This window comes from Oncorhynchus mykiss, chromosome 30 (assembly GCF_057628025.1).
Source record: "Oncorhynchus mykiss isolate SJ-2025 chromosome 30, ASM5762802v1, whole genome shotgun sequence".
Classification (NCBI taxonomy): Eukaryota; Metazoa; Chordata; class Actinopteri; order Salmoniformes; family Salmonidae; genus Oncorhynchus; species Oncorhynchus mykiss.
Genome location: NC_143051.1, coordinates 37,897,481 through 37,916,472, shown reverse-complemented (window position 1 = coordinate 37,916,472; position 18,992 = coordinate 37,897,481). Strand labels below are relative to the sequence as shown.

General features: G+C 41.4%; 1 protein-coding gene across 1 annotated transcript in view; it reads left to right on the top strand.

The window, feature by feature from the left end:
* The window catches only part of LOC110488472 (dolichyl-diphosphooligosaccharide--protein glycosyltransferase subunit STT3B), a 95,413-nt gene that overhangs the window by 868 nt on the left and 75,553 nt on the right, over nt 1-18,992 (top strand). The gene's annotated exons all lie outside the window — the stretch shown is intronic.

Here is an 18,992-nt window from a genome sequence, read left to right as displayed (position 1 = left end):
GCTAGCTAATAACGAACCAGCTAACGTTATATAGCTAACACGGGACAACCTGCAAATCAACAATTTGCTCAGTGTGATGAATAAGCTGACAGATTGTTAGCCAGCTGAATTAGCTAGGCAAGCCATGTCCTGAAGTCAGAACTTCCTGGACATTTCCTCGAGGAATAGGCCTAGAACTTTAACTTTCTTGTCATTCATTCACTCATTATTTTATTCACTCACTCATCAAAGTCGGGTATCCTAGTCAAAGTCGAGGTTATCGTGGCTCCAAGAGGACAGTCAGTGCCACTTCTCACTTTGGGTACAACATTGCCAACTATGTTGATCTGCGTCTCAGGTTTTTAGAGTTTTATTTATAGCCTCAAAACATCCGACGTTTGTGGTAATTATCGATACTTTAGCATATACATGCAAGTACAGCTCTTTACAAATTTATTGGCCTCCTAACATGAATATGTGGCCACTGGCCAGCTTGAATATGTGGGCACTGCCAATTTATAATACAAATCAAGTTAACGTGACACATTTTATGACAGCAGGATTAAAATCCGGAAGCCAGGGGGTGTCCCCCCTCGGTTTGTTCTTTGTATCTCTACACACAATAGCAGAATAATCCTATCTGTCCAAACGGCTGCCTGCCCTGCCATTTTTTTTTTTATCAGCATTGCAGTGTCCCATTCAAAAACCACAGCTGATGTGCTTTTATTTCATGTTGAGTATAGGCTAATAACCCACACTGTTGTTCCTGTAGTGGCACCATTAAGTATTGGTTAGTAGTGTACATGATTGCACAATGTGCAATAATGCCCCTACTGAAGTGAAACGTCTGAGTTAATGCATTACCTTAGATTAAGTGCATGTTACTCTGCCTAGGCAGTGTTAGTGTGCACTTCTCTTTTAAAGGGATTTTGGCAATGAGCCCTGTATTTACTTCCCCAGAGTCAGATGCACTTGTGGATACCATTTTTGTCTGTGTCCAGTATGAAGGAAGTTAGAGGTAGTTTCGCAAGCCAATGTAAGGACAGTGACTTGGAGTCTATGGGTATTTGCCTGTATGCTATGTTAACAAGCAAGGATAATTGGTAGACCCTGGGCTAATGTTGCACTTTTCACACAACTACCATTATTCCTCTCCCACACTAAGTACCAGACTTTGCCTAGACCTATGTGTGTGTTGTATGTATCAACTACCTTCAAGTATAGCTCCAGAGGACTTCCTCAGCAAAATTACAAGGAGACTCAATGCAGAATTGTGGTGAGCCCCGAATGACACCCTATGGGCCCTGGTCAAAAGTAGTGCACTATATCGGGAAAAGGGTGCCATTTGGGACAAGTCCAATGTAACAGGATTGCATTGTTTTGGCATATGTCTGATATGCTGCCTGACGGACTACCTTGGGTGGTCACATGGTTCCCCAGCCTCTCCATGGTAAATGGTTAGCTAGCTGTGTGGTTTACTAGGTAACCTGAGGACGGTGGGAAGATTATTAACCCATCTATCAAGCTCTTCCGGATGTCTTATTTGAAGCAGCAGCTTTTTTTGTAACCCTCTTGCTATTCTTAGAGGGTTCATTCAGAGTTTTCCTCAAATCAATTATCTTGCATGACATCAAGTTTGTGTTGAGCCTTGTTCTGTTTAAAAAATACATAAATATATATATATACACACACACACACAGTGCCTTGCGAAAGTATTCGGCCCCCTTGAACTTTGCGACCTTTTGCCACATTTCAGGCTTCAAACATAAAGATATAAAACTGTATTTTTTTGTGAAGAATCAACAACAAGTGGGACACAATCATGAAGTGGAACGACATTTATTGGATATTTCAAACTTTTTTAACAAATCAAAAACTGAAAAATTGGGCGTGCAAAATTATTCAGCCCCTTTACTTTCAGTGCAGCAAACTCTCTCCAGAAGTTCAGTGAAGATCTCTGAATGATCCAATGTTGACCTAAATGACTAATGATGATAAATACAATCCACCTGTGTGTAGTCAAGTCTCCGTATAAATGCACCTGCACTGTGATAGTCTCAGAGGTCCGTTAAAAGCGCAGATAGCATCATGAAGAACAAGGAACACACCAGGCAGGTCCGAGATACTGTTGTGAAGAAGTTTAAAGCCGGATTTGGATACAAAAAGATTTCCCAAGCTTTAAACATCCCAAGGAGCACTGTGCAAGCGATAATATTGAAATGGAAGGAGTATCAGACCACTGCAAATCTACCAAGACCTGGCCGTCCCTCTAAACTTTCAGCTCATACAAGGAGAAGACTGATCAGAGATGCAGCCAAGAGGCCCATGATCACTCTGGATGAACTGCAGAGATCTACAGCTGAGGTGGGAGACTCTGTCCATAGGACAACAATCAGTCGTATATTGCACAAATCTGGCCTTTATGGAAGAGTGGCAAGAAAGCCATTTCTTAAAGATATCCATAAAAAGTGTCGTTTAAAGTTTGCCACAAGCCACCTGGGAGACACACCAAACATGTGGAAGAAGGTGCTCTGGGTAGATGAAACCAAAATTGAACTTTTTGGCAACAATGCAAAACGTTATGTTTGGCGTAAAAGCAACACAGCTGAACACACCATCCCCACTGTCAAACATGGTGGTGGCAGCATCATGGTTTGGGCCTGCTTTTCTTCAGCAGGGACAGGGAAGATGGTTAAAATTGATGGGAAGATGGATGGAGCCAAATACAGGACCATTCTGGAAGAACCTGATGGAGTCTGCAAAAGACCTGGGACGGAGATTTGTCTTCCAACAAGACAATGATCCAAAACATAAAGCAAAATCTACAATGGAATGGTTCAAAAATAAACATATCCAGGTGTTAGAATGGCCAAGTCAAAGTCCAGACCTGAATCCAATCGAGAATCTGTGGAAAGAACTGAAAACTGCTGTTCACAAATGCTCTCCAGGTGGCGCTACAAAGTATTAACTTAAGGGGGCTGAATAATTTTGCACGCCCAATTTTTCAGTTTTTGATTTGTTAAAAAAGTTTGAAATATCCAATAAATGTCGTTCCACTTCATGATTGTGTCCCACTTGTTGTTGATTCTTCACAAAAAAATACATTTTTATATCTTTATGTTTGAAGCCTGAAATGTGGCAAAAGGTCGCAAAGTTCAAGGGGGCCGAATACTTTCGCAAGGCACTGTGTGTGTGTATATCACAAGCATTTGGATGCCACATTTTATTTATATATATATATATATATATATATATATATATATATATATATATATATATTAAAAAAAAAAATGTGGCATCCAAATGCTTGTGATCGATACATCACCAAGAGCATTTTACTCGACAGCGAGAACGGAATGCGGAGATTGGATTTGTCAGCAGCGTGCCAAGCTAATATTGAAATATGCAAACATTGTTTGTGATGGAACAGTGAGTGGCATGACAAGAATGTTATCTTCATCCCTGCTCTCTAAGACCAGGTTATTTCAGATATAGTATAGTCAATTTTATTTGCCTTATCTGGTCCATAGGCTACCGTTTTCAAACACCAGGCCACGTCAATCAGTGTCATGTTTCGTCTAGAAGCTCGTGTCATGTTTTTATTGATTGCAGCTGCCAAAACATCCCTTGGATCATTTAAACAATTACAGCACATCTCACTTGTCAAGATGCTGCATTGACTGACTGAGGGGATTGCAAGCGCGTCATTGAGCCTACTGAAACTCAAACCACAAGGTTGCAGTCCAAGCGATGGCCAACACACACTTTTTGGGGAAATGACACCTCTATTGCCAGGCGGCAATCCCTCTTCTGCCAGGACAGATGTGCCCAGGTTATATGGGTGAATCACTCGGGCCTTAGGCCACAGCTTTACCCTTTCATTACCCTCCAGAATGAAGATCTCATAGGTGGATTAAACTGAAGCAATGCTTTCTGAGCACTCTAGCAATCTCATGTTGGTGTATAGGCCAGCTGCAGTGAGAGCGGCAGAAGTCATCAGTGATAATTGGTATTACAAAGAGTAGCCTTTAGATCACCCTTCTATCTACCTTTTCTCTTTGAAATATGCGACAAAGGCCAACAGCGATGCTACTTTTCAGATGTCCTCTAAATCACTCCGTTGACGGTGTTTAGTGATCCCCCATTGCATCATAAGTCATAAATAAAGATGCACCCTGGTGCTCACATTTCTTATATGACACAGCCTAACGCACAACATTTTCTTTATACAAATGTATCATGCAATTTTAATGGCCTCTGAGCTGTCTAGGTAGAACCTGTTTTCAAGGTCCCCCTCGGCAGCAGACAATATGCCAAATGGAGTTGTTTCGTCAAGCTATTCGATCTCATTATTGGCTTAGTCATCAATGTGTTCCCCCCCCCCCCCATCGTACATGTATCAAAGCAAATTGCTTGAAGCAGGGAGAGTGCAACTCCCCGTGAACAGTTACTCTAATGCGTTATGTGGTGAGGATCTGATTCTGATAGATGCATCGAATAGAGGCTTGGCTGAAGAGTATCCCAAAACCTACGTTTTATTCCTTGCAGCATCTCCGCCGCAGCCATCTGTCCAACAGGTAATGAAATATGCAGTGCCCGATTTAACTGCAGTGGGTGGCAAACTTTGTACAACAAATGTTCAGAATCCCTATAATGCATTGTTTGGAGCACAGGGCAGGAGGCTTGATTTGATGCCCGGCAATGAATTTAGGCCTACCGGAGCTGTGGCTCTTGAGTTCCAGTTGAGTTTAGCCTACATCATCAAATGCAGCCAGAGGCCAGAATTGCATATACCTCAAGAAATGGGTAATTAACCAAGGAGATAGATTTTTTTTTTTTTGTGTGTGATTAAAAGCGTCATTTAAACACTGGATAGTGAGTGCTCATGTTGAAAGAATCTTTACCGCTTCAGAATCTTTAGTGTTCTTCGCATTGGATCACTCTACCCAACCTCTTGGAAGTGACTCATTGAATAAAAATCACAGATTCATCCTGATGATCATTGAATTGACATGTGAAAAGGAACCTTTTATTGGACTACACTCCTGAATTGAAGACGGGCAGCTTTGTGAGATCGCTGTGTGTTTCTGTGAAGCACATTTCCAATGCCGAAGGCGCTGTTCTGGCTTCCGTTAGACTCCAGTCCCAGGCATAACCAAATTCATATCACACACCCAATACAGAGGTAATGACCAAATACACCACTTTATTTTCCTATTGTCTTCAATCATGGCCCTTGATGCTAGGCTCATAATTAACCTCCATGTACCCATGGGCAGGGGCGTTGGGTGAGGAGAATTTGCTGACGTATGCGGTTGTGGCAGCACGCGTAGGCGCTGAGCTGGCAGGAAGGAGCTTAGAGCTCAGGGGAGCCATCGGGGAACACAAAAAGCTCTGCTGGCATATAAACATTTGTTTGTTTTTGGGTTATTCCATTCACATATACACTGCGGAATCTGGCAACTCACTACAAAGCACATGCATTCCTGTTTTTGTTGATTTCTACCTCAACTTCTGTCTCATTTAGTAAGCCTCTTGCTGTTTTTATTTTTGTTACGAATGCGACTAGTGTTAGAACGGGTTTTTTGGAGTCGTTCTTGGCTACAGACAGCAACAAGGTCCTCCCATCCATACGACCCTCATTGCAGTTCATGAGGATGGTTGACGCTATGCACAGCCGGGATGGGGGTTGTGGTTGAGTTAATTGCACGGAATTGGCAATCGCTGACGTCCTCCCCCCCCCCCCCCCCCCCATTGCTATACAAATTTAAATATACATAGGCGTACCTAATGGTGTGATTCTGAAAGTGTGCTGCGGAGGCTGCCTAACGAGAGCCTCTTCCTGTCAACAGCCCAGCTGCCATGCAATTTTGCCGCGATGGAGGACAACTGTGCGCTGAAGTATTTGTTAATCTGATTGATTGCTTATCTCTAAGCACAAGTGGCCTTAAATATCAGTGTCAGCCTGGAGAAGACCAGCATCATGGGGTGAGGGAGATGAAGCTGTAGACTTTTAGAGGTCTCTGTGTGGCTGTTCGGGTTAATTTATGCGGTTGGGGGGGGGGGGGTTACTGACCTAGTGCAATGGGATAAAACGTATCGCTTGCAAAACATGTATGGGAGTATTCTGCCAAGAAATCCCCAGGCTTGTTTTTCTTTTACATCGTCTCCCTACACACACTTGCTGGACTTTTAACTGCCATTTTAAACGGCTCACAATTGCTGTGCTCCCCGGTCAGTTCTTTCTCCCGCTCTCTCTGTCTCTGTGTGTGTGTGTGTGTGTAGTCTTCCTACCCACAGGTAGGGCTGTGACGTAATTGAATAACAGTGTTACTGACGGTTATGGTTGAAGACCATAACGAAAATGTTGAATTACTTCCAAAACTATTTTAAATAGACCTACAGTCATTTTCAGATTTTTGTTGTCTTTTTTATTTTTATGTAGATCCACTTTACCTAATAGCTGGAGTGTTTGCTAATGATTAGGCTGGGTTTCTGTATAGCACTTTGTGATATCTGCTGATGTAAAAAGGGGCTTTATAAGCAATTGTTTTGCTAACTTTGTCTATTTAAATGTTCTACCTCTCTTTCCATCTGTCCTTTTTGATGCTTGAGCAGCTCATTGCTAGATGCGCGGGGTGTTGAGCGCTGTAGGCTATGGCACTTCGTCAAAAAAAAAAAAAATGTCTTCGAAGGTTGGATGTGTCTGACTTCATTAACTATTCAACAGCAGTCAACCAAGGTTCTGGCTCTGAGGCCTATGTTCTAATGTTGTGTCAAATGGACAATGGGCCAATCCTCTCCAACCTGGCATGGTATCATTTTGATATGGAATCTCTTCTGATTTTGTCTATAAATTAAGATCAGGTCCTGGCCGATATGCCGTCCTAGGTGAGATCCTCTCAGAATGATTGCTTAGTTTCGGTAGTGTGAGTGCACGCCTGGCTTGTCAATGTTACGCTTCAACTTTTGCCTCCACCTCGCTTTGGCCTTTACATCCCGGTGAAGAGAAACTGCAAGAATCTAGGGCATGAATGATGGTCAGAATCTAAGGGACCTAATCTGCTGATGTACAACAAAACGCAAGTCCCTCGTTGCCAGGCGATAGGATTTCATTCTCCCGTTGCTCCCTGAGAGGATGGTTAGTATTCTCGCAGTGCTGAATAATTAACCTTGCGGTGGATTTGACATCCACAACAGCTTTAAAAAAATAAAAAAAAGTGTCAACTGCGTTTGCGTTTTTATCCGGGATATTGCTCATCTCTCTGGGATGGACTTGATGGGCGGAGGCCTGATTGTGCTAGAAGTTCTGACAGCCATCGGTCGGTGGGGGCAGAAGGGCACCTTCACTTACTGACAAGAGTCAGCAGTTTCGCTGTGGGAGAGCGCACCTTCATGGAGCGAGGGGGAAGGAAGAAGAGAAAAAAAAAGTTGTCTACAGCCATTCAACCAGGCTGGAGGAGGTAGTGGAGGGGTCAAAGAAAATCAATTGTCCAAAAAACTAATTGGCATATGTTTTTGAATTTTTACTTTTTTTCTTCATTGGGCTGGGAATCCAGTGGGAGTTATTTTCTGAAGTTATAAGATTAATATTGAATTTCTTGGAAGGCCGATGGGGTTGCCTAGTTAGAGCAGAGCTGCTTTTAATAAGATCAAGTGTTTAATCTATCTTGGCTGAGAAGTTAAAAAAGCTGAGCGCTTAAGCGTGTTTTGTTTCAGTCTTTCATCCATTTTCATATTAGCCTACAGCTATTCTGTAACTTCTTACAAACTTGCTAGTGGAAGGCCTTAGGCTGCTGTTTTGAGTTTTAAGGTTGATCAACGGACTGTGAATGCAAGGATTATTGTGAAGGTTAGGCCATGGTTTCTCTTTGAAATACCGACGGTATGATTTTCAATACTGTTTTTGGGTTGGGGGCAAAAACCGCCACCGTAACTATAAGAAATCTAAGATGTGTCAAATGATATCCAGCTCAGGGCTATAGCTTTGCATTTGGTTTGCCAACTTGCTAGATGTCAAGCTTCTTGGTTACAGCAAAGACATTCTAGCCGAAGTACCAGTATCTTTAGCTAACATTCCACTCCTTGTCATTGCAAAGTGACTGGATTTTCTGCCATCTTGAAATATGAACATTTCTATCATTAATGAGCTTGAGGAGTTGATCCTGATTTGATAACCCTCACGGCTATCTTTCATTCACAAAGATTATGCAAATATTGCTAGGCAAGCATTTTTTTTTGTCCAGACTAAACCAGTCCGTGTCAAGTTACCAGGTTACATCTAAATATTGCAATTCCAACCACAACCTCTCTCTTTTGCTTGGCTTTTAAGCCTCAAAATGAAACTTGCCTCTCTTTGAGGCTCCACGCTGTTAATAATGTTATTTCCAACAACCAATGAGCTACTCTGCCGCAAATCCAGCTGCATATTGAACATTGAGATTGCCAAAGAGACTTGCCTTTCAGCAATGACACGGAGTGGAATGCTGGCTAAAGACTCTTGTCTGGGTACCATTCTATCCCCTCTTGGATCAAGATCCATGTTGCCTAAATTGTTTTGTGCGTCACAATTGTTTTTTGTAACAGTATTTTTATTTATTTATTGGAATTTCAGTTTTCACCCATATTGAGATGACAGAGCAAAAAGAAACAACACACACCCGCATACATGTATACAATCTTCCTCTCCCCGCCATTCTCGTCCCATCCCCGTCATTGCATCTCTCAATACATACATTTTAAATGAACATACAGACAGAAATTAAACAAGCTCAGTTCAAATAAAGAAGTTAGGTCCAACACACAAATGTGGTGATCTGTTTCAGAATTACAATATACGTTCCAAGAAAATCCTTTCAACATAATAGCTGATAAATCAGCTTCTTATCATTTAGAGAAGGTTCCCATACTTTGTAGAACCGATCTGTTTTAGAATTCAATGTACATGTCAGATATTCCAGGGACACCCATTCAAATAGTATCTTATGCCAATCTTTAATAGAGCGGACCCTCTCACTAATCCGCTGTAAGAGGATGTTTTTCCTCGCTGCAAAAGTAAGGATGATGTAAAGCCTCCTTTTACCCATAGACGTAGAATGTCTACTAGGGAGACCTGGCAGTAAAGAACCCCCCCCCCCCCCCCCCCACCCCCCCAAAGAAAATCCAGAACACTAGACCAGTATCTTTTTAAACATTTGGAACATGACTGTAAACAATGTGTTAGGGTACCTATATCAGTCTTACATTTAAAACACTGAGGTGAGGAGGAAGAGGGTCTGAAAGCAAGTCTGTGATTTGGGGTTATATGCAATCTGTGTATTTTTATTTATTTTTTATTTATTTCACCTTTATTTAACCAGGTAGGCAAGTTGAGAACAAGTTCTCATTTACAATTTCGACCTGGCTAAGATAAAGCAAAGCAGTTCGACGCATACAACAACACAGTTACACATGGCGTAAAACAGTCAATAATACAGTATAAACAAGTCTATATACGATGTGAGCAAATGAGGTGAGATAAGGGAGGTAAAGGCAAAAAAAGTCCATGGTGGCAAAGTAAATACAATATAGCAAGTAAAACACTGGAATGGTAGATTTGCAGTGGAAGAATGTGCAAAGTAGAAATACAAATAATGGGGTGCAAAGGAGCTAAATAATTAAATACAGTAGGGAAAGAGGTAGTTGTTTGGGCTAAATTATAGGTGGGCTATGTATAGGTGCAGTAATCTGTGAGCTGCTCTGACAGTTGGCGCTTAAAGCTAGTGAGGGAGATAAGTGTTTCCAGTTTCAGAGATTTTTGTAGTTCGTTCCAGTCATTGGCTGCAGAGTACTGGAAGAAGAGGCGGCCAAAGAAAGAATTGGTTTTGGGGGTGACTAGAGAGATATGATATACCTGCTGGAGCGTGTGCTACAGGTGGGAGATGCTATGGTGACCAGCGAGCTGAGATAAGGGGGGACTTTACCTAGCAGGGTCTTGTAGATGACATGGAGCCAGTGGGTTTGGCAACGAGTATGAAGCGAGGGCCAGCCAACGAGAGCGTACAGGTCGCAATGGTGGGTAGTATATGGGGCTTTGGTGACAAAACGGATTGCACTGTGATAGACTGCATCCAATTTGTTGAGCAGGATATTGGAGGCCATTTTGTAAATGACATCGCCAAAGTCGAGGATTGGTAGGATGGTCAGTTTTACAAGGGTATGTTTGGCAGCATGAGTGAAGGATGCTTTGTTGCGAAATAGGAAGCCAATTCTAGATTTAACTCTGGATTGGAGATGCCTGATATGGGTCTGGAAGGAGAGCCTACAGTCTAACCAGACACCTAAGCATTTGTAGTTGTCCACGTATTCCAAGTCAGAGCCGTCCAGAGTAGTGATGTTGGACAGGCGGGCAGGTGCAGGTAGCGATCGGTTGAAGAGCATGCATTTAGTTTTACTTGTATTTAAAAGCAATTGGATGCCACGGAAGGAGAGTTGTATGGCATTGAAGCTTGCCTGGAGGGTTGTTAACAGTGTCCAAAGAAGGGCCAGAAGTATACAGAATGGTGCCGTCTGCGTAGAGGTGGATCAGAGACTCACCAGCAGCAAGAGCGACATCATTGATGTATACAGAGAAGAGAGTCGGTCCAAGAATTGAACCCTGTGGCACCCCCATAGAGACTGCCAGAGGTCCGGACAGCAGACCCTCCGATTTGACACACTGAACTCCATCAGATAAGTAGTTGGTGAACCAGGCGAGGCAATCATTTGAGAAACCAAGGCTGTCGAGTCTGCCGATGAGGATGTGGTGATTGACAGAGTCGAAAGCCTTGGCCAGATCAATGAATACGGCTGCACAGTAATGTTTCTTATCGATGGTGGTTAAGATATCGTTTAGGACCTTGCGCGTGGCTGAGGTGCACCCATGACCAGCTCTGAAACCAGATTGCACCTCGGACAAGGTATGGTGAGATTCGAAATGGTCGGTAATCTGTTTGTTGACTTGGCTTTCGAAGACCTGGAAGAACTGGAAGACCTGGAAGAACTGGATTGCTCTGGTACGGATGCAAAAACAATATCTGTAAATCTCCAAATGTCCTCCCACATCTCTTCGTCAATAGTAACAGACAATTATTTCTCCCACACTCGTTTCACCCTCTGTGTCAACAGTAGAAAAGGACCTCAAAACAAACTTAGCTTTTTTTTTCCCCACAAAGGAAAATGTCTTTCTTTCAATGACGGACACATCAGGGCTGTCAATCAAGGTGGTCCTCTTCAAAATATGTCTTACTTGTAGAAAGCGGGAAAAAGTCCTGCTTTGGGAGTCGATATTTCTCAACCATCTGCTCAAATGACAATCTTATCATCAAATAAACCATTTAGTCTGCGTATGCCCCTATTAAGTTAAAAGCCAACATCCAGCAATCCTGGACCAAAATCGGGGTTGTTAAGAATTGGGGTAAGAGCAGAGGTTAGTTTGGACCTTCCCAAAAACGTTGAACTTACATCCATGATTTCAGTGTGTTAAGCATAATGGGGTTATTGCAGTGAAAGAAAAGATAAAGATAAAAGATCCTGTAAGGGGTATTTTGAAAGAGAAGTTTCAATGTCTAAACGAATAGAGGAGTCATTTGTGATCCAGTCAGAAATATAACAGGTGGGCACACCACTGATAAAACCTACTATTAGGCAGATTCAAGCCCCCCCACCCCCAGAGCCTGGCAGCTGCAAAACTGCCATCTTAAGTCTTGGCTTGCATTTACTCCACATGAGGAAACTTAGCCAGCCAATGACATATTTTGCTACCTTATTGAAGAGTCAGACTGGGATCATTTGGATTGGGTGAAGTAGTCTAGGTAAAATGTTCATTTTCAAGAGGGATATTCTACCCAACCAAGAAATCAGCATAGTTCCTGTGCTCCATATCCTGTGTTATTGTATCAAACAAGGGAACAAAATTGGCTTTGTACATTTGCTGGAATTTAGGAGTTACAAATATACCCAGATACATGAAACCCGAGGGAGACCATTTTAAAAGGAAAGGGGGGGTAGAGGTAATGGGTACAGAATGAAGGCTACCAAGTGGCACAGCCTCTGATTTTAGTTAAGTTAATCTTGTAGCCTGAGAATTCACTAAATCATTTAATATTAACAAGAGATGTAATTGAAGTCTCGGGTCTAGAGATGAATATCAGAGTATCCTCAGTGGACAAGCTTATTTTTTGACGAACGTCACCAATGAGCAGGCCCTGTATAGCAGGCATTACGCCGATGGCCTCAGCCAGTGTTTCCATAGCGAGTGCAAATAGGAGAGGGGACAAAAGGCAGCCATGTCCGGTAACTCTGTGTGCAGAGAAGCTATTTGACCGTAACCCATTAGTAAGGACAGCAGCCTGAGGGTCATCATATAAAACTTTAACACATTTTATTAAATTGTCCCCTAGACCAAATTTTAGTCAGAGCAAAGAATGGGTAGGACCACTCCACACGGTCAAATGCTTTCTCAGCATCTAGAGAGAGCACAATACCATACATAGCACTTCGCTGATGGGCTTGAATAGCATTTTATGAAGCCGCCTGACATTGTTGCATGACTTGCGGCCCTTAATGAGGGCCTATTACTGTAACTCCAGTAGGGCAACATCTGAAAAATAGCACACTTGGTAGTGTGTACAGTTGCTCGACCAGTCGGCGAAAGCCAACACCGCTCACGACAGAACGGTTGATTGTCAAGGGCAATGAAGTCCATTATCTTGACATTTTCTTACCCTTTTCAAATGACTGTTTGACTTTTGACTGCTCGATCCACACAGCAGACATTGTGTGGGCAAAATTTTACGTGGCATCGTTACGTCATGTACCTACATTTTATATAGGTATGCACGGTAGCTTTGACCTCGGCTTTTAACATCAGCGTTAAACTAGGCATTTTTATCTAATATCTACCGCTACAGTATATTGTGCATCCCTAGTTATCCGTCATCCTTTGAATCACCAGGTCCATTGTGCCTGAATCCGCAATGATGTTAGCTTCGCTAACTTTAGTTAGCTCCTCCTGAACATCTACAGGGGTGGTGGTTTTGGTCGAGTTCTTAGTAGTTCTGCTGTCAGAAATTTGAGAAATAGCCGTCCAGACTTATTGTAGGCAAGAAAATGAATATAAACATAAATTAATTAATGAAACGGGAGCTCGCTGAAAGTGTTCTCTACGGCGCCATTTTGTCCCACCGCCACTTTTTAAAATTGTATTTATTTTTTTGCTTTTCTATTATACAGTGCATTTGGAAAGTATACAGACCCCTTCCCCTTTTCCACATTTTATGTTACAGCTTTATTGTAAGATGGATTCAATAGTTTTCCCTCATCAATCTATACACAATACTCTCTAATGATGACGTGAAAAGAGGTTTTTTAGAAATTCTAGCAAATTTATGAAACATTTAACAGACCTTTTTATTTACATACAGTATTCAGACTCTTTGCTATGAGACCAGAAATTGAGCTCCGATGCATCCTGTTTCCATTGATCAGCCTTGATGTTTCTACAACTTGATTGGAGTCCACCTGTGGTAAATTAAATTGTTTGGACATGATTTGGAAAGGCACACACCTGTCTATATAAGGTCCCAGCTAGTAGTGTCACACCCAAGAACTTGGCTGTAATCACTGCCAAAGGTGCTTCAATAAAGTACTGACTAAAGGGTCTGAATACTTATGGAAATGCTTTATTTAATACATTTGTGTGTAGATTGGGGTGGCAATTACATCTCTTTTAGAATAAGGCTGTAACATAACAATGTGGAAGAAGTCAAGGGGTCTGAATAATTTCCAAATGCACTGTTTCTTTGAAATGGCGTCCCTCGTGTGCACTTCCAGTAATACCATATACCCTGGTATGGTACAGAAACGGTATGACCGTATGAAAATCTGGATTCCGCCCTAGTGACTGGTGGATTTTGCTAGCAGATTAGCTTACTGATTCTCTGGGGTTGTTGATAGGCCCTTTGGCGGGTTCCCTGACAAGCTGATTGGCCAGCTGGCTGCTTGGCATATCTGGTCCTGCCGCCCGAGGTATGGCAGAGGCAGGGAGATTTTTATGGGGGCTGATGTACTATGTTCTCTGGAGATGGGTACCGTCTCAGTTTGTGCTGCTGTCTGTATGCACACAGTATCCTCTTGGCACGGCTATAGAGGTGCCTTGCCCATTTTAGCTCTGCCACTGCCTCGTGTTCAGTCCAACCTCCGCTACTGTTCAAGTAGTGTGTTCCAGTTCCTTCCCAAATGCATTGAACAGAGATGGCTTCATTGCAACCCATGGCATTATAGAACGTCGCGTCTTTCACGTCACGTCTTTGTTTCAGGTTGACAAAACATTGACAGACACTCAAGGACATGGTCACCCAGGATAGTCATCAGCCCTCATAGGACATCCAGATGGAAGGAGAGGTAGAGGGCAGTGAGTAAAGGATGATGGGAACAGGAGGGAGGGGTGTGCTTGACATTCGCCTTCCAGACTTCAGAGGTGAAAGGAAATGGGTGTCCGAGCAAAACAATTATCACTAGCAATGAATTAACACTGAAGACGAGCCCCTCAAATCCACAAGAGGCTATTTAATATCCAATTTGAATGTTTTGTTTGATTTTAATAGCCTTCCTTCAATGATATCACTTTTTTATGCTGTTCACTACATTTTACAATAGGTTAGTTCAGACTGCTGTATAAAATGTATATCTCCTTTTTGATATTCACCGGCTTCTTTCTTGGTGTTTGCAATTGTGTAGGTTTTAATCAGTGCCCTGAACTGCCACATTTCTCTTCTCATCCTGTCCTTTGAAAAGCAAACGGAAAGTAAATTGTCTCCTTGTGACTTGCTCCTAATGACTGTCAGTGCCACAGATCTTCTATAGCAGTGGTTCCCAAACCTTTTAGTCCTGTACCCCTTCAAACGTTCAACCTCCAGCTGTGTACCCCTTCTAGCACCAGGGTCAGCGTGCTCTATAATGTTTTTTGACGTCATTGTAAGCCTGCAACACACACACACACACACACACACACTAGACAATACATTTATTAAACATAAGATGGAGTGAGTTTGTCACAACCTGGCTCGTGGGAAGTGACAGCTCTTATAGGACCAGGGCACATAATAATAATAATAATAATAATAATAATAATCAATCATTTTGCTCTTTATTTAACTATCTTACATATAATGCCTGATTTGTTAATCGAAAATGGTGAATAACTCACCACAGGTTAATGAGAAGGTTGTGCTTGAAAGGATGCACATAACTGCAATGTTGTATTGGAGAGTCTCCGTCTTAAATCTTTTTCCACAGTCTGTGCCTGTATTTAGTGTTCTTGCTAGTGAGGGCCAAGAATCCACTCTCACATAGGTACGTGGTTGCAAAGGGCATCAGTGTCTTAACAGCGCGATTTGCCAAGGCAGGGTATTCTTAACGCAGCCCAATCCAGAAATTTGGCAGTGGCTTCTGATTGAAATTTTCACCGAACCTCTTGTTGCAATTTTGATGAGGCTCTCTTGTTCAGATGGTGGTGTTCAGATGATGGTGATGATGGTGATGGTAAGTGGACTGGAGGCAGGGCATGAAAGGGATAACGAATCCAGTTCGTCATCTGTTTCGGGAAAGTACCTGCATAATTGGGCACCTAACTCCGGTGCTTTGCCTAATCCCATTTGACGTTGTCTGTAAGCTTGAGTTCATTTGCACACAAATCAATAATGGAAAGACCTGTGTATTGTCCTTGGTAATGCAGACACATTAGCTCCAACTTCTTAATCATAGCCTCAATTTTGTCCTGCACATTGAATATTTTTTTTATTTGACCTTTTATTTACAGGTTTTTTCTCATTAAGATAATATCTCTTTTCCAAGAGAGACCAGGTTCAATAGCAGCAGAGGGAACAACGTTTCAGACAAAACAACTTACATACACTAACAACATTCAACAAAACTATAAACACACATACGGTACAACACATTTTACATTCAAAACACACATCTTGACTAAAAACAGCTGGCCTAAAAACAATTACACTCTTCTATTATTTATATATATATATATATATATATTACTCCACCAGCAAAACTAGATCACATTTTAAAATGTTCAGGAGAGAATTCCAGGACTACGGTGCTAAGTAACTAAAACTATTTCTACCATGACCTGTTCTAATTTTTGGTACTGTTAGAAGCAAATCAGAATGGGACTGTAATTGATATTTATTTACTGACCTGACTAAAAAAGAACAGAGAATGGCATTTGACCCAATATGGCCTTAAATCAGTGTATACCAGTGTTTAAGCCTACGTGAGGTCAGTGACCGCAAGGTCAGTGACCAGCCAACAGCGCTGTAGAGATCACAATGATCTATCTATCTAATAGACAGTAATGTACATCGTACCAGCTCCTTCCTGGCCTCAAAAGAAAAACACATGCCTTATGCCGGTAATAAAATCCTATTTTCAGCTTGAGCTTCCTCAAGTTCTCTACATGCACAGTGAACCTCAGCTTATCAACCCACACCCAAATATTTGTACACTTTAACTTGCCTTATAGTAACATGCCTGGCATTTGAAAATACCATGCATTTTGTTTTACCTGAATTTAGAATCAGCTTAAAATCATACGGATTCTGTTGTATGTTAAATGCTCTTTGGGCATTTTCAAAAGCTAAAGATAAACTACTACCACTTGAATAAAGAACAGTATCATCTGCATAAAAATGAACATCCGCTGTTTCAATAAGATCCCCAATGTTGTTGATATACAAAATGAACTGTGGGCCTAAAATAGAACCTTGCGGAACACCTGAGCACACCTCTATGGACTCAGATTTACAACCATCCGCCATTACACATTGTGTACGATTTGATAGGTAATATATAAACCAATCTAGAGCATGACCAGTAATTCCACAACATTTTAACCTTTGCACTAACACAGCATGGTCCACGGTGTCAAAAGCCTTTGACAAATCAATAAAAACAGACACCCAATCTAACTTCTTATCAAGAGCACAGTGGATGTCATTTAAAACCTTGAATGTTGATGAAACAGTGCTGTGGCCAGACCTAAAACCTGATTGCATTCCACTTAAGATGCTTTCTTGGAAGTAGGTATTTAGCTGCCTACTAAGGACTCAAGTACCTTTTGACAGTACAGAGAATTTTGATATGGGTCAATAGTTGTCAAGTAGCGAGGGATCTCCACCTTTCAGTAGAGGCAGTACAAATGCAGAATACCATAACTTGGGGATTTCCTTAACATCAAGCATAAGGTTAAAAATACATGTTAAACGTTTTTGAAATATGGGTGTGGCAATGATCCGTAAATTGAAAGCAGACCACTACCTGAAATCTACTAAACACAATTTTAATAATCCAGCCAAATTTTGGCAAGTAGTGAAAGGTTTGGAGTGCAGAAAAGATACACAGCTTCCTAAACAATTGTTAGTCGACACACAGATTGCAACTGAGAGAACCACCATTCTGAAAGCCTTGAACCATCATTCTTTAGATGCAGGCAGTTTATTTGAAAAGGTCAAAGGTATAATTGAGCCCCCTATAAATTTACCTGACACCCCTGTGCAATCCTTCACCAGGATCTCCTTTCCATCCTTCTGTTTCAGAATTGTGTAAAGCCCTGAAAGAAATTGATTTAAAAATCCCCTGGCCCTGATGAACTAGACCCCCGCCTCTTATACCTAGCCGCAGACATCATTGCTCCCCTTAACCTGTTATAGCTGCAATCCCGATACAGGGATCGATATGACAACTACCAGTGAAAAGAGGGCTCCAAAATTCAAACCACAGAAATCTCATAATTACAATTCCTAAAACATACATGTGTCTTTATATAATTTTAAATCTTTTTTCGTTGTTAATCCCACCAGTGTCTGATTTCAAATAGGCTTTTCAGCGAAAGCACTACAAACGATTGTTAGGTCTCCACCAAACCACAATAAGCACAGCCATTTTCCAGCAAAATATAGCCTTCACAAAAACCAGAAATAAAGAAAATTAATCACTAACCTTGAATTATCTTCATCAGATGACACTCATGTTACACAATACATTCATGTTTTGTTTGATAAAGTTCATATTTATATTAAAAAAAATCTGAGTTTACATTGGCGCGTTAGATTCACTAGCCACATCATTCAACAGAAATACTCATAAATGTAGATGATAATATAGTTATACACATGGAATTATAGATATACCTCTCCTTAATGCAACCGCTGTGTCAGGTTTCAAAAAAACTTTACGGAAAAAGAAATGCATGCCATAATCTGAGACGGCGCTCAATTTAAAAACACCACAGCTGCAAAAATGGTGTCAACATAAACCAGAAATTACATGATAAATATTCCCTTTTGATCTATATCAGAAAGCACTCCAGGAATCCCAGGTCCACAATAAATGTTTGTTTTGTTTGAAAATGTTTGTTATTTATGTCCAAATACCTTCTTTTGTTAGAGCGTTTGGTAAACATATCCAAACGCTAATTCTGGTCAGCGTTATATCGGACAAAAACTTTGGTCGAAGAAACATTACCGGTCGAAGAAACATTTCAAACTAAGTACAGAATCAATCATTAGGATGTTTTTAACATATAGCTTCAATAAAGTTCCTACCGGAGTATTCTTTCTTGTCTTCGTGAGCAATGGAACGCAAGTGACTACCATGAGGAAAAAGTGGGATCACAAAATAGCAGCTTGATGGACAGCTGATATATTCTGCTCTCATTCACTCCCACAACAACATAGAAGCCCCATTATAGTATCTATTGATGGTTGACATATAGTGGAACCCCTAGGCAGTGCAACATCATTCATATATCCAAGGGGATTTCATTGTATACATACAAGCTCAGATTTCTGACTTCCTGTTTTGATTTCAACTCAGGATTTTGCCTGCCAATATGAGTTCTGTTATACTCACAGACATCATTCAAACAGTTTTAGAAACTCCAGAGTGTTTTCTGTCCAATACTAATAATAATAATAATA